This window comes from Meles meles, chromosome 15 (assembly GCF_922984935.1).
Source record: "Meles meles chromosome 15, mMelMel3.1 paternal haplotype, whole genome shotgun sequence".
Taxonomy (NCBI): Eukaryota; Metazoa; Chordata; class Mammalia; order Carnivora; family Mustelidae; genus Meles; species Meles meles.
In genome coordinates, this window is record NC_060080.1 from 7,339,296 (window position 1) to 7,352,313 (window position 13,018).

At 48.2% G+C, this 13,018-nt stretch overlaps 1 long non-coding RNA gene across 1 annotated transcript; it reads left to right on the forward strand.

Annotated features, from left to right (window-relative positions):
- Positions 1-4,802: 4,802 nt before the first annotated feature.
- Positions 4,803-12,729, forward strand: LOC123925504. The gene is made up of 4 exons (XR_006815030.1): positions 4,803-4,939; positions 5,219-5,384; positions 10,989-11,134; positions 12,571-12,729. It is a non-coding gene; the product is annotated as an uncharacterized LOC123925504 (long non-coding RNA).
- Positions 12,730-13,018: the final 289 nt, after the last annotated feature.

The window sequence follows — 13,018 nt, forward strand, 5'->3', positions numbered from 1 at the left end:
AGTTCCCGTCGCCCAGTCTTTCCCAAGCCGAGGACGGCCAGTCATCGAAGACGCCACTTCCTGGCACCTGCCACAGCCCCCTGGGTCAGACCCTCTGTGTTCACCACGGCTGGGTCCCAGGCCTTAGAAAAGTGCCCGGCAGAGAGTAGGCGCGCCCATTTGTTACACACATGAATGAAAAAAATGAACGAAGCCGGAAAATGAAGTCGGGCCCGTGTCTAGGAAAGTGTGGAATGCAGAACTAAAGAATTCGAACTTCATTCCTGAAGACCGATGGCGGGTTTCTGGGTATGGGGGGAGCCAATGTCACTGCGCTCAGATCGTTCTGGAGGCTGATGGGTCATGCTCACCGAAATCTGTGCTGAGCTGAAGGCCCCTTGACCCCGAGGGAACCACGTGACTCTTAGGGGACCCTGAACCAGCCTCCAGGTCCCCATCACAGAGGCCGAGGAAGCCTCATCTCTGCCCTTGCAGTGCTGAACCGCCATTGCCAACAGGCACCGGTCCGCAGGCGCTGAGACCGGACCCGGGAGAGGACATCGTCCGCGTTCTCTCCGCTCGCCCCCAGCCCCCAGCCTCATGCAGCTCGGGGAGCCTATGCTCAGATTCAGCCCTGCCGCAGCCCTCAGGGTCCCCGCTGTCGCCCAGCCCCAGAAAACCCGGGCCAGGACTCCTCCTTTAACATTTTTCATGGAAATGCAGTCAAATAAATGCTCGCTTCCCAGAGAGAGAACTTGGCAAAGACCTTCCAGACAGGAATTCGGAGTCACTTGCTTTGACCCAGGGAACTTGCATCTGAGAAGCTGCTCTCCAGAAGTAGCTGTAAGCCGAATTGCTCATGATCATGAGAAACCAGAAAACCGCTCGAATGTTCAGCATTTAGGGCAATCGGTAACAAGCATAATCAAACATTAAGCATCCACAAAAACTGAGTTTCAAGGAATGTTGAATGATGGGGAAAGATTTGTGACAATTTTAAGAAAAAAACAGGATATAAAGCTGTGTGGCTCAAATTTCATGAAGAAATATTTATATCGGCACACCTGGGTGGCTCGGTCTGTTAAGCGTCCAACTCTCGATCTTGGATCTTGAGTCTTGAGCTGGGGGTCATGGGTTCGGAACCTGCACTGGGCTCCATGCTGGGTGTGGAGCCTACTTTAAAAATACATGTGCACACGCACACATGACACGCACGCGTGACGGGCACGATGTGCACATATATGTCATACGTGCGTGTATGATATGCACACGACACGCACGCGTACGTACGCACGTGTGTTCACACACCCACGGCACGCAAGCGTGGCGTGTACGTGTGTCACGTGCACACGTGTGTACCTGCACATGATATGCACCCACACCTACGACGTGCATGCACATGGGACGTGCACAGAGATACGTACATGCATATACGATACGAGCACATATATGTCAGTGTAATCAAATAAAGATGAAAGTGGACTCTATAAAATAAAACAAAAGGAAGGCAATGAAACCAACACCTGTTCTTTGAAATGATCAGCAACGATGACCAACCTTTCACGGAACTGACCAAGAAACAAGGAAAGATGTCAGCGCCTTCCAAAATCAGGAGTGAAGGAGTGAATATCACTGCCGACTCAACTAAAATTAAAGGATCGTAAGGAAATCCCGTGGAAAACTCTATGCCAACAGACAACTAAGATGGAAAGGACAAATTTCTAGAAACACAAATGACCCAAAGAGGCTCAAAAAGATCATCTAAATAGACTTTTAACAGGTAAAGAAAGTGAAGATGTAATTTAAAAACCTCCCCCAAAGGAAAGTCTGGGCCCAGATGACTTCACATTTAAAGAAGCAATAACACCAACCTGCCACAGACTCTTCCAGAAAATAGAAGAGGAGGGAACGCTTAACCCTGTGAGGCTAAAATTACCCTGATGCCGAAACTAGACAAGGACATCACAAAGAAAATAAAACTACAGACTAATATTTCTTATAAATACAGATACAAAAATTCTCAAAAAAAATACCAGCAAACTGAACTGAACAACATATAAAGAGAATTAGACACCATGACCCACTGGGATTTTACTGCAGGAATGCAAGAAAAATCAATTAATGTGATACATCGTATAAATAGAATAAAAAAAAATCGCATGGTCAGTCAGCGCAAAAAAATACATTTGAAAAAACGAATATTCATGATAAAAACGTAACAAATTAGTAATAGAAGGAAATTTTCTCAAGCTACTTTACCAAAAACCTACAGCTAACATGATAATTCACGACCAAAGGCTAAATGCTTTCTTCCTAAGACTGGTAACAAGACAAGAATGATCAGTCTCACCGTTTCTATTCATCTCTCTACTGGAGGTTCTGGCCAGTGCAATCAAGCAAGAAAAAGGAACAAAAGGCATCTAGATTGGAAAAGAGAAAAGCAAAACTGTCTTTATTAGCATACAACATGATCCTACATATAGAAAATCCTAAGGAACACTCACACTCACATACTGCTAGAAGTAATGAACAAGCTCATCAAGGTCACAGTTTAAAGTTCAATTACAAGTATGAATTAACAATCCGACAATGAAATTACAAAGGCAATTTCACTCGTGATGGCACCAGAAAGTATAAAATACTTGGGAATAAAGTAAACAAAAAGAAACACAAGTCTTGTACACCAAAAACTTCTCTGAAAGAAACTAAAGATTGAAATAAATGGGAAAATGTTCGATGTTCATAGATTGGAGGACTCCATATTGGGGATATGGCAATTCTCTCCAAAGGGAATGTACATACAGTACAGTCCCTATTGAAATCCTAGCAGGCATTCTTTCAGAAATTGACAAGCTAATCCTAAAATTTGTATGGAAATGCAAAGAGCCCAGACTAGCCACAACAATTTTGAAAAAGAAAAACAAAGTTGGAAGACTCATGTTTCCTGATTTTAAAATTTATTACAAATAAGTTACAATGATTAAGACAATATAGTACTGACTTAAGACACACACACACACACACACACACACACACACACACAGTTAGATCAAAGGAACAGAATCAGGAACCCAGAAATAAATTCTTACACTGTGGTCAAATGATTTCCATTTTTAAAAAGATTTTTTATTTATTTATTTGACAGACAGAGATCACAAGTAGGAAGAGAGGCAGACAGAGAGAGAGAGAGGGAGGCAGGCTCCCTGCTGAGCAGAGAGCCCAATGCGGGACTCGATCCCAGGACCCTGAGATCATGACCTGAGCCAAAGGCAGAGGCTTAACCCACTGAACCACCCAGGCACCCCCAGTCCATTGATTTTCAACAAAGATGCCAAAGGAGTTCAAGGATGGTAAAGAATGTTCTTTCAACAAATGAAATAATTATACACCCATGTGCCAAAAGATGAATTTAGACCCTGAATTCACACTGTACACAGAAATTAATTCAAAATAAATCCTAGACATAAGTATAGAAGCTTAAACTACAAGATTTTTAGGAATAAACATAAGGTAAAACCTTTGTGATCTTGAGCTGGGCAAATGGTTCTTAGATACAACACTGAAAACCGCAAGTAGTAAAAGAAAAAAAAGGATAAGTTGACTTCATCAACATTAAAAATGTTTGTGCGTCAATAAACACCCTGAGGAAAATGAAAAAACAAGCCACAGACTGAGAGAAAATATTTGTCCACCATATATCTGACAAAGGACGTGTACCAGAATATATAAAGAACCCTGACAACTCAATAAAAAAACCCTAATTTTAAAATAGGCAAAATACTTGAAAAGACACTTCATCAAACAAATACACAAATGACTCATTAGTCATTAGGGAAATGCAAATTAAAACCACTTCACACTGACCAGAAAGGCTATCATTTTTAAAAACTTGCAGTAATACGGGTCCCCATGGCTACTGGGAACATGGAACAGGCTAGCCACCCCAAAAGAACAGTGTGTCAGTTTCATAAAAAAATTACACGTAAGTTTACCATACACCCCAAGATTGCCCCTGTGAGCACATACCCAAGAGAAATGAAAAGAGAGGGCTGGACAAAGGGTTGTACACAAATTTTCACAGCAGCATTACTCGTGGCCAAAATGGAGAAAATCCAAATGCTCTTCAACTAATAAATGGATAAACAAAATACAGCATCTCCCCACACGGGGTGATACTCAGCAGTAAAAAGAAACAAATGGCTGGTTTGTGCCACAGCGCGACGCCCCTCAGAATAATTACGGAAAATGCGACAGACCAGGTGAGGAAGACTTCCTGTTGCATGATTCCATTTATATGAGATGTCCAGAAAGGACAAATTTGCCGCAAGCAGATCGCAGCTGCCTGGGGATGGGAGGGGGACAGGGAGGGAGAGCAGACGGGCTCGAGGGATCCTTGGAGCTGGGGGAAGTGTCCTTCGGCTGGGTTGTGGTGGTGATTGCATAATTGTGTGACTTTACTGGAAGGTGTGGAACTGTGCCCTTAAAGCAGATGACTTCCGTTGTGTGTAAATTATACCTCAAGAAAGCTGTGAAATAAATGTATTCGTATATACATGTGCAAAGAAAGACTGGAAGAAAACATGTCAAAATGAGAAGTTCTTTTTTGTTTGGGGAAAAAAGGATCGTGGATGACTTTCCTTTTCTCCTTATTCTCTTCTGTGTTTTCTAGATGTTCGACAATGGACCTGTGGCTCTTGCATAATCAGAGAAACAGAGAGTGGGTGTGCATGTGTGTGTGTGTGTGTGTGTGTGTGTGGCAGGATGTGAAGCAAAGCTTACTTGTTTGCTTTGGTGAGAGAAGCTGTCGTGGCACGATTGCCAGAGGCTTCTCCAGCAGGAAAAGCGCAGCTGGTGCCCTGCATTCTGGCAGAGGTCCCGGAGCCGGTTACAGGCACGGAAGAGTCGCAGTCCCTTCCTGGATGTGATCCTTGAAACACAGAGTTCAAGGGTCATGGCAGAGGTGGGTAAATTCACAAACAGGAGGAGCCACTTCCTGGAGGAAAAGAGCGAGACACCTTGACCTCTTTCCTTTCACATTGTTGAAGAAAAATTTTCATTGATTAGAACCTGCCTCAGAAAAGCACACACATTCTAAGTGGACAGCTCGGTGAATTCTCACAAGCTGACCTCGGCGCCCAGCGCAAGAGACAGAATATTCCAGAAGCCACACCTTGTGCTCCTTGCAGTCACTAAAGCCCCCACCCAAGGGTAACCTGTTTTCTGACTTCTTCCACCGCAGACCCTCCTCTGTCCTGTTTTGGAAGTTCATGGATGGAAGCCTGCAGCGTGCTCTCCGTAGCTCAGCGGCCGGCTGGCGTCTACACAGGCTGCTCAGAGAATCAGCACCATGGCCTTGGCCATGTCCTATTCCATTACCTCAGTTCTGGGAGACTGATCGATTTCCCGTGAGTAGTCCCTCACACACGTCTGTGCACGTGTGTGTACATGGCCGTTGGTGGGCGTGGGGACTGGCAGGGAGCTTCTGTTCAGGTCCAGTCGAGGGGGCTGAGCAGCTTCCCGAAACAATTGTCCTCATTTTCACCTCCCAGCAGCCGTGATGACAGTTCCAGGTGCCGACCCCAGTGGTGGATGAAGGAGACTACAATTTCCTTTGCTTCCTTTGCTTCCTGGCCTTTGGGTTTCATCTTTGGTGAAGAGCCTGTTCAAGTTGTTTGCCCATTTTTCTGTTGGCCTGTCTGATTATTAGCGGTTCGTGAAAATATTTAAAAACATGTTCCTGGTACACGTCCTTTGTCACAAATATGTATGGCAGGTCACTCCTAGTCTGTGGCTGACCTTTCCACTCTCTTCATGATGATGACGTCTTCACTGATGACCGAAAGTTCTCGATTTTAGTCAAGTCTGACTTTCTAGTCTCTTCCTTTATGGTTAGCGCTTTTGGTGTTTAGTTTAAGAACACTTTTCTCACCCCAAGACCACGAGGATTTGCTCCTATTTTCTCTTCTAGAGGCTTTGTTGTTTCTCCTTTCACAGTTAGGTCTCCAGTCCACCTGGAATTGATTCTGTAAGTATGTGGAGTGAGGCCAGTAAGGTTCGGCATCATCAGAACCTCTGGGGTGGGAGAGACAAGGTCCCAGGAGGGAGGTGACTTTGGAGTATGTGACGGGGTAGGAGCTGGTGAGCTCCCCCCAGGCCTCCGACCAGAACACACACACGACTGGCCTGGCTGCTGCCCCCCAGGATAGAGGTTCTGTGTACTAAGGGCTGGGACCCAGAGGGCGCAGGTGAGCTTGGGCACAAGCACCCTCGGTCTGTCACACAGCTGAGGGATTGTCCAGGGGCAGCTAGAGTGGAGCTGATGCAGGCAGAGACCACGCCTCCTTGATGGTACCCCAAGGACCCGCCTCCAGGCCAGTCGGGATGTCCTTGAGACCAATGGGGAAGACACCGAGATGGACCTGTGCGTGGCAATGATCTTTCCTGTCCACAATGAAACCACTGCAGAGGGAAACTGAGTCAGCTTCTCTACAACTGGAGGCAGAGTGTCTGGTCCTTTTGAACTAAGTACCTGAAGCTCTAGGCAATGGCTCAGCTGACTCATTTTAATATAACAAGGAGAAGTGGCTGGGGACATGGGTCACACCAGTAATGTATATAAATAAGTGAATTACTCTTCAGGCCATCAAAATAGCATGTTTACTTGTGCTCAGCTGGAACTTCCTGCGGGAGAGGCATTCTCCACACCCAGCCTATCATGTGAACAGCTGCTTTGGAAAATGTTATTCTGGGTGAGTTTCCACTACGCAGTATGGGTCAGTGCTCCTCATCAGTGTTGAGTAAAAGGTTGCCTTCCAGAACTTTCCACATGGGCTACCAAGGGAGTAACAGAGAAATTTAAACCTTGCCCTCCATTGAACAGAAAGGCCTATTCCAAGGGCTGCGTTTGTCTTTCTTGTCCCACTTCGCTTCAACTCTTACAATCTCCTAAAAAGGGAGAAATCAGACCTACTGCACAGTCACCATAGGCACCAGGAGAGTGGGGCCCTCTCCATTCACTCTCTTCTCTCCCCCTCATGACAACCACCACCTGGGTGTCTGCCTTTCTCTTAGGTCACAAAATCCTAGGAGGTCTTCTATTCTGGTCGAAAATGGGTAGGACTTAGGATGGATTTTCCTGGGATGATTCTTTCCTCTGTCATTTCCTGCTAACTGTGAGACTCTGGGCATGTTCTTAATCCTTCTTAGCCTCAGCTCTTTTATCTGTGAAATGGGGACAGTGCCGATCTCATAGAGGTGTAATGAGGATGAATCAGTATAATGAATTTCAGGAGTTCAAGTGTCTTTTTGGAATACGGTAAGCACTCACTAGTATTAGTTCCTATTCCATTTTAAGCCGTCATCTCGGCTGGGGGTAGGTGCAGAGCCCACCCATTAGAACAGTCCAGAGACAACGTGTGGGGCTTTGGCCCAGCCCTCTTTAGAAATTCGCATCACTTGGAAAGCTCCATTGTGAAATATCTGAAACATTGATGTGGAAGAAAGGAAGACAAAGCCCAGACTCTGAATCAACCGGTAGGTGTAGCGTTTCGGAGACTCAACGTGAGGGTGGGCCCCGTGACTCACCACAGTGATCCTTTTACTTTTCCTAGTGGCCAATCTGATTTTTCCATTACACGGCAGTGATTCAGCATTCGCTGTCGCGGTTATGTAACTGGGCTGTTTGGAGTTGGGGTGCGCGCGTATCTATGCTTCCTTGTCACCCTTGGGGAAGCTTGGAATCTTCTTTATCACTCACTCTGTTACACGCTGTCATGACCACTTGTGGAAAGCCATCCTTAAGAATGAAATAGCCTGCCTCCCTATGCATCAAGAAGTGGGCAGGCAAATGGCAGAGAGTACCCTGAACCACACATCAGGAGACCCTGGCCCAGGTTGACTTTACCTCAGACCTCCCTTGTGGGTTCCTGACCTTCTCTGGCCTCAGTTTTTCTACCTGAAAATGAGATGTAAGCTTTGATATTCCAAAATTTACAGGATTGAACTTTTCTCTAAGAGTTTTGCTAGACAATAGATCCCAGAGCATTTGCTCTCAAATCCTAAGTGCACGGCACTACAAAAGTGGGCATGGAGACTAAGGTAAGGGCCAGGTGGGGTCAACAAGGAATTTATGCTAGACTTCTCAATTATAAGTTAATCCAGCCAAGGAATGGGGTTCCCATCTTTTCCTTCATCTCTCTTGGGCTATACATAACAAACAGAAGGAGGGTCAGGACATACTGGCACCTCAGCTGTAATTCTGATATTGGCCCTCTGCAGCCCTAGGCGAGGAAAGAAGGAATGGACTTTGAAGAGACAGTTATCACACTTGAACTTGCTTTGTTCATGCCCCTGCAGGAGCTCCGAGTTCCAGGATGGGCTGAATAAATCCACCCTTGGGACATGTCACCAGTCTACCCGGCCCATAAGAGACAGGGCTGTGATGAGCCCTCAGAGTCTGAACATCCTTTTCACTTTTGAGTGTTCCTCTTTGGCATGTGTTGGGCTCCTCAAATCTATGAATCGACCTCTTTCATCAGTTCTGGAAAGTTCTGAAACATTATCTTTTCAAATAATAGTCTGACCCCATTCGCTCTTGCTCTTCCTTTTGGAATTGCAACTGAATGTTTTTGGACATTCTCCCCTGCCCATCCCTGAACCTCTTTTTCATGGTTTTCGTCTTTTGATTTTTCTGCTCTATCTTTTGATGATTTCTTCTGACCTGTATTCCAGTTCACTGATTCTCTCTTTGTCTATATTTAATCTATGAAATCCACTTACTGAATTTCAAATTCCATTTATTGTAGCTTTCATTTCCATTAAAAAAAAACATTTGTTTGATTCTTTAAAAATAATCTGCCAGGTCACTTTTTTATAGTTCTGTTTCCTGCAGATATTTTTAAGTTTGTATTTTATTTCTTTTAGCATACCAAACAGCTTTATGGTTGCTTCTTATTATTTCAATATATGAAGCATTTGGGTGTCAGTTTAGCTATCTATTTTTCCCCCTGCTTTTTCTTGCTCTTGTTGCCTTATTTCCCTTTGGGCTTTTTATATTTTACTGAGTGTGCTTACTACCCTTGAAAAATTGCTTAGTCGGAATTTTTTGAGGATGGGATGAATGTGACTTCTTCTAGAAAGGATCTGTCCTTGCTTCTGCCATGGACTAGGAACACTTCCACTCCTGAATTACCGTAATGTACACCTGCTTCTTTAAGTTTTTTGGATGCTTCAGGTAGTGTGTATTTGGGCCACCCATCTCTGCAAGGGTTAATATGGGGTCAAAACTTCCCAGAGCTGAGATTCCCCCCCCCCCAATCTCCTCAGTGCCAAGAAACTGTTCGTTGTAGTCTGTACAGTGGTGGGAGAAGGGAAGATAGACTTCTGGTCTGCACTAATCCTGGGTGTGTGTCCCTTTAGAGTTCTAGCATAACGGGTTCAAGGGCTTCTAGTAGTGTCGCCACCTTACATGGGCCCTGGGCTTTGATTTTGAATCTGAGGTTAATTTTCTTCTTCTAAGCATAGTGATGAATCCATGGAAGTGTGCTAAATCTCAGAAAATTATGAAAGGAGACAAGGCTCCTTGAAATGAAACTGATGGCACCAGACATGGTATTTTCTTGTATGAAAGACTCTGGAACTCTAAATGCTACAGAACCAACTTTAGAGAATTTTAGGGTTATTAGAGGTACAAGATGAATCAGGTAGGAATGCTTTCAACTACAAATAGTAGAGACCTAAGAGACAGGGGCTTATTTTTCTTATATAATAGAAGCCTAAAGGTAGACAACTGGGAACGTTGACTCAGATGCTCAAGAATGCAGGGGGGGGGGGGTGTGCAGTCCAGACTCTTTCTACACGTCCCCTCATATGTGTTGACTTTTCTTCATGTTGATCATCTCATTGTTACAAAATGGCTGCCATAACTCAAGACATCATACCCTGGTTGAGGGCAAGAAAAGAGGAAGGAGTTAGAGTCCCATCTGTCTGTTTTATCAGGAAAACCAAAGCTTCCCCAGTAGACCCCTCCCTGGCATCTCACTGTCCAATATGTGGTCTCATGACTAGTCCTAGCTATGAGGAACCCTAGGAAACCAAGTATCCAGCAAAAGGAATCAGCTTGTCATGATTAAACCAGTCTTGGTCCTCCCCTTGGACTCCACACACTCCTGCTCTGAAGACAGCCAAGACCGTGTTAGAGAGGCAATCTAGGGCCCGCCATGCTCGGCGCTCACTGTGCTCACTGCCCCCCTTCCAGTAAAGCAGCACAAAGCCAAGCCACGGAGCTGAGAGCCCGCCGTGTAGGGGAGCCTCCAGAAGTGGGCTTCTCAGCAGGAGGACAGTTCTCCTAATCAGTTGTTGTTTTTAAATCCCCCAAATGCCTGGGAGAGATGACTGCCCTTGAAAAAGCATCCAGATGGATGCAGAAGAAGGCAAGGGAGGGCAGGGAGTCCAGATCTTGTCAAAGTAGAGAAAGCAGGCAGTCTCCAGGCCAGGCCTCGGGGTGACCAAACCCATCAGGCTTTGCCTTCTCAGTGCCAGAAAGGGGAGTAGACAGTGAAACTGGAACGGAGGAGCTTCCCACTTTTCACAGTCCCTCTGGCAAGTTACACCCAAGCATTTTCTCTCCGCACAGAAACATCAGATAGGGCGCACCTGTTGTACTTCGAAGCTGAGGTCGGTAGGCATCAGTAGCTGTCTTCCTCTTCTGGGTAGATAAAGGAGGACCTGGCCTGGTTTTAGCAGGATTTATGGCTGGTCCTATCCTTGGAGACCTAAATCTGGAGCCCACTGGGGAAATATACTGCAAGGGCCTCCCGTTTCTATATTCCCACCAGGGGCAAAAGATCTCTGATCTTCAGTCTGGTGAGTGACAGACAGGGCTTCCTGGAGTGGGTGAGTTGCAGGGGGAGGGTGTGGAAAGGCAGAAATCCATCCCTGCAGGGATATTCTGGAAAGGAAGAGCAGGCTTTTTCTGAGCTAGCCACATTTTTCTTGTTATTTCTCTTAAGTTTCATACACTTCGGGGGACCCAGGACCTTTGCACATGCTGCTCTGCCAGAAACGTTATCTCCCAGCCACAGCCTGATTTAGAAACTTCTGCCAAGTCTTCAGATCTCAGTTTTGACATCAGTTCCTCATAGACTCTCCGGGTCAGGTGGGTGTTCCCTGTTTGGAAACAGCCATCTGGGAGCCAAGAGAAGGGAGGGCTGGAGAAGGGGAGGCTGGAGACCAGGACAGCCACGAGCAGTCTTGGGATTTCAGGGGTTACCCAGCTCTTTGGGCTGTTCTGCATGTCAGTCAAACTCTCTAGTGAGAGTTTGAACCCAGCACCCCACAATGCCTGACCTGCCGTGGGTGCTCGGCGGAGCTGAGGAGAGCAAGGTTCACCCAGGCCCTCCTGTGTGGTGCCACAGGTGCCTGCCCCAGTCAAGGTACCCAGTCAAGGTCCCAGGTCAAGACTGCACCACACCCTGCTTCCTGTTCAAAGGGCACACCTCGGCAACACCCAGGAAGGGGAGGGCGGGGAGCTCCGGCCCTGCTGGAGGGCCCCATCCAGCCCAAGTCTTTCAAGCGGTGTAGGTGTGAGCTGAGCAGGGGCTGGGAGGTGAAGAACCTGGCACCAAGGGGCTGCTTGAACCAAGGTCAAGGTGCAAGAACAGCGACGGAGAGGTGCAGCCAGGAGCAAGGGTTCTTGTTGGGGGGAGGCCAGAGCCGAGGCTGAGGGACAGACAGGACCCCCCATCAGGCAGCTGCACACACCCCGAGAAGGAGCAGGGGCTTTGTCTCGGTGGCGCTGGGGCACTGGGGCCAAGGGGGCATTCCAGAGGGGTCCACGCTGCTGTGTTTGTGATGTGGGCAGGCCCCCCGCGCAGTGGTGTGGGGGCGGCACAGGCAGGAAGTCTGAGTCGAGGCTGTTGCAATTACCTGGATAAGAGGAGCCGGAGGTGAGAAAGGCGGGGGGGAGAGCTCTCACCCCCCAAATTTAGGAGCCAGACTGGGAGGAGCAGGTGATGACCCAAGATGGAGCCGGGGCGGGGGGGCGGTGTCTGGTGTGCTCTTGCCCCTCTCGGAGCAGCTCTCAGACGTCCGTGATCCGTACAAAAGTGCCAGGGATGGATCTGTCTCCCCCGGCCCCAGCCCCGCCCTTCCCCGTGGGGTTCTGGGGACTCAGGACGGGGACCCTGCAGATGGCCTCGCCCACACTCACTGTGGCTACCTCGGCGGCTGCGGCCTGGAAGGTGGAGGGAAGGGACCTCCTGCCTATTTCCCACTGGGCACCATGAGCTCTGTGATGTCCCGGCAGTAGCCGGCCTGCATCTGGGGACCCAGGAGCCGGGCCTAGAACCTGGCGGCACCCCGAGCCCCCCAGTTCCACTGGCTCCATGCCTTCCCCTCGGCGGGTCCTCCATCTCCCATGTTTATGATCCCCCTCCCACACCGAATGCCCAGTGGGGGGCGGGGGCGGCATTGTTGCCAATCCCATCCTGACCTTTGGCCGGAGGGGCCTACAGTATTTTATGGGGGCCTGTCCCCTGGAATGGAGCCCACCAAGGCAAGGAGTTTTCTATCTGGTTCGTGATGTGTCCCCAGCACCCAGATGCGGCCTGGCACCTGTAGGGGTTTGGCGGAAGTTTGTCGAATGAAGAACCAGTGAAGAAACGAGTCATGAGTGAGCTAGTGGGCCTCCGCCCCCAGCAGTGGGTGTCAGTGCTCTGGAGGGGCCAAGGGACGGGGAGGAAGGGGTGTGGGAAGCGGGCGGCAAGGCCAGAGCCTGCCGATGAACTGGGCAGGGGGCTTCGGGCCCACAGAGTCCGGCAGGCAGGGGGAGAGCGGGGCAGCGGGCAGAGGGGAGGGGCACAGACATGCAGGGGAGAGGGGGAAAGGAGAGGGAGGGGGTCTGGCCTGGCGTTAGGGAGGAGGGGTGGGTGTGAGGCCGGCAGAGGGAAGGAGGTCAATGCGGTGGCCAAATGCGCTGACACTGAGGTCAAGGTCACAGGTGCCAAGCTGGAAGGGACGGACCCCCATGGAAGTGGCCAGG